The 2,769-nt window shown below is 58.2% G+C and overlaps 1 protein-coding gene across 1 annotated transcript in view; it reads left to right on the top strand.

Annotated features, from left to right (window-relative positions):
• Positions 1-268: 268 nt before the first annotated feature.
• FAM118B (family with sequence similarity 118 member B) overlaps positions 269-2,769 on the top strand; it is a 17,595-nt gene continuing 15,094 nt past the window's right edge. The window contains exon 1 of the mRNA XM_075839169.1: positions 269-454. The gene's annotated coding sequence lies outside the window, so the exon portion shown is untranslated. The remainder of the gene's footprint in view (positions 455-2,769) is intronic.

The raw sequence follows: 2,769 nt of genomic DNA, 5'->3' as shown, positions 1-2,769 counted from the left end.
CTCAGGATTGATGGGCTATGGGGCCCTTTTGCAGTTATAAAAATAAAAGTTATTTTTTTTTGGCATCTGTTGTTTCCTCAATCACGTGTCTTCTCTGCTCAGTAGACTTGACCACTCAGCCTCTTCTGTACCAGTGCCAGGGGTTATGGGTGCCCCTCTAATATAGTGCCAGAGCAGTGAATGAAGTACCAGGTAGTGTCCAGCAGAGGGTAGCAGAGCTCCGCATTTACTATTACTGCCAGCTGCGTAGCTGTAGTAGCGGAGAAAGTCCAGCAGAGGGAGGCAGAGTCCGCGTTAAGGAGGAGGTTTGTCCTCTGCCGGCCCCCGTACTGTGATGTCCGCTGTCAGGGCTGGAGCGGCTGCAGTTACAGGTAACGATGACACGGTCCACACACGGCAGAAACACGGAGCACAGACGGAGCGCAACTGCGACAATTCTACCAGACACACACAGGTATGGCCGCCACACAGCGATACACAATGTCACACAGACACCGATATACAGCCCGAAACATGACATAATACACCGCAATGTACAACTTTACACAATGACCCGCAAACTACCACACACTATACAATAATACACAACCTGTAACCTCGCCATACACAACACCCTGCCCCCCCCCGTAACTACACCCTGCCCCCCCGTAACTACACCCTGCCCCCCCCCCCCGTAACTACGCCTGCCCCCCCGTAACTACGCCCTGCCCCCCCCGTACTACGCCCTGCCTCCCCGTAACTACGCCCTGCCCCCCGTAACTACGCCCCTGCCCCCCCGTAACTACGCCCTGCCCCCCCCCGTAACTACGCCCTGCCCCCCCGTAACTACGCCCTGCCCCCCCCGTAACTACGCCCTGCCCCCCCCGTAACTACGCCCTGCCCCCCCGTAACTACGCCCTGCCCCCCCCCGTAACTGCGCCCTGCCCCCCCCGTAACTACGCCCTGCCCCCCCGTAACTACGCCCTGCCCCCCCCGTAACTACGCCCTGCCCCCCCCGTAACTAAGCCCTGCCCCTCCGTAACTAAGCCCTGCCCCCTCCGTAACTAAGCCCTGCCCCTCCGTAACTAAGCCCTGCCCCCTCCGTAACTCGCCTGCCCCCCCCGTAACTACGCCCTGCCCCCCCCCGTAACTACGCCCTGCCCCCCCCCGTAACTACGCCCTGCCCCCCCCCGTAACTACGCCCTGCCCCCCCCCGTAACTACGCCCTGCCCCCCCCCCCCGTAACTACGCCCTGCCCCCCCCCGTAACTACGCCCTGCCCCCCCCCCGTAACTAAGCCCTGAGGTTTTGTCCTGCGTCTCTTGTGTTGTCAGTCACTTTGTATCACCGCAGTCTCCCTCCAGCTGCAGCCGCCCTGTTGTGGTGACTGGTTGTGTATAACGGGGGGGGTCTCCTGAGCGGATAATTACACGGGTGATGGGCGGATTTCTGAGGGCGATGGCGTGACGTGGGGTCAGGAACGTGTAACTGATTTACCCCAAATCTTTTGCGCTTGTCGTACCATAAATCTTCCCCTTTTTCCGTCTCCTCCCATCATTCCGGCCCCCGCAGATCTTCACCTTGCCCGGACCTCGAGCTCACGTCATCCTGAGCCTCCTGGTTCATGAATAGAATTCCAGAATGACAGTGAAGACTGACACTACCACAGTGAGAAAGACAAAATGGGGGTGTAATAATCCGCATTGTACGGCGTTCCGGGATGAGGCGGATGATGAGCGTTGTAGTGGCGCCCACCAGTGCCTGTCACCCGCATAGGAGACCGGACCACTCAGGGGGAGATTTCCAGTATTATTTGGGGATTCTTCTCTCGCTGCGTCGTCTTGTTGCGTTTTTCCTTCACATCCGTCGCGGTCTCCAGGTTGTACATAACGAATGAGAGAATTGCGCAATGTCGCCTATAAAACAACGCAGCGGATTTAGTGATCGCCTGAACGCACCCACGAGGGGGAGAGGAGCCCCGCCCTGCCCCCGCTTATCTCCTGAGTGACGACCGCACATCCGTGATCTGAACGGAGACGCGCAGTTTATGTAATAAATCTAGAAAATAAACCTTCAGATTATCGGGTGTTCCGGATCATCAGATCGCTGGCGGGTGTTCCGGATTATCAGATCGCTGGCGGGTGTTCCGGATTATCAGATCGCTGGCGGGTGTTCCGGATTATCAGATCGTGGCGGGTGTTCCGGATTATCAGATCGCTGGCGGGTGTTCCGGATTATCAGATCGCTGGCGGGTGTTCCGGATTATCAGATCGCTGGCGGGTGTTCCGGATTATCAGATCGCTGGCGGGTGTTCCGGATCATCAGATCGCTGGCGGGTGTTCCGGATCATCAGATCGCTGGCGGGTGTTGCGGATCATCAGATCGCTGGCGGGTGTTGCGGATCATCAGATCGCTGGCGGGTGTTTCGGATCATCAGATCGCTGGCGGGTGTTTCGGATCATCAGATCGCTGGCGGGGTGTTTCGGATCATCACATCGCTGGCGGGTGTTTCGGATCATCAGATCGCTGGCGGGTGTTCCGGATTATCAGATCGCTGGCGGGTGTTCCGGATCATCAGATCGCTGGCGGGTGTTCGGATCATCAGATCGCTGGCGGGTGTTGCGGATCATCAGATCGCTGGCGGGTGTTGCGGATCATCAGATCGCTGGCGGGTGTTTCGGATCATCAGATCGCTGGCGGGTGTTCGGATCATCAGATCGCTGGCGGGTGTTTCGGATCATCACATCGCTGGCGGGTGTTTCGGATCATCACATCGCTGGCGGGTGTTTCG

Source organism: Rhinoderma darwinii, chromosome 10 (genome assembly GCF_050947455.1).
Source record: "Rhinoderma darwinii isolate aRhiDar2 chromosome 10, aRhiDar2.hap1, whole genome shotgun sequence".
NCBI lineage: Eukaryota > Metazoa > Chordata > Amphibia > Anura > Rhinodermatidae > Rhinoderma > Rhinoderma darwinii.
Note: the sequence above shows the minus strand (reverse complement) of the source record. Positions and strands in the feature narration are given on the sequence as shown.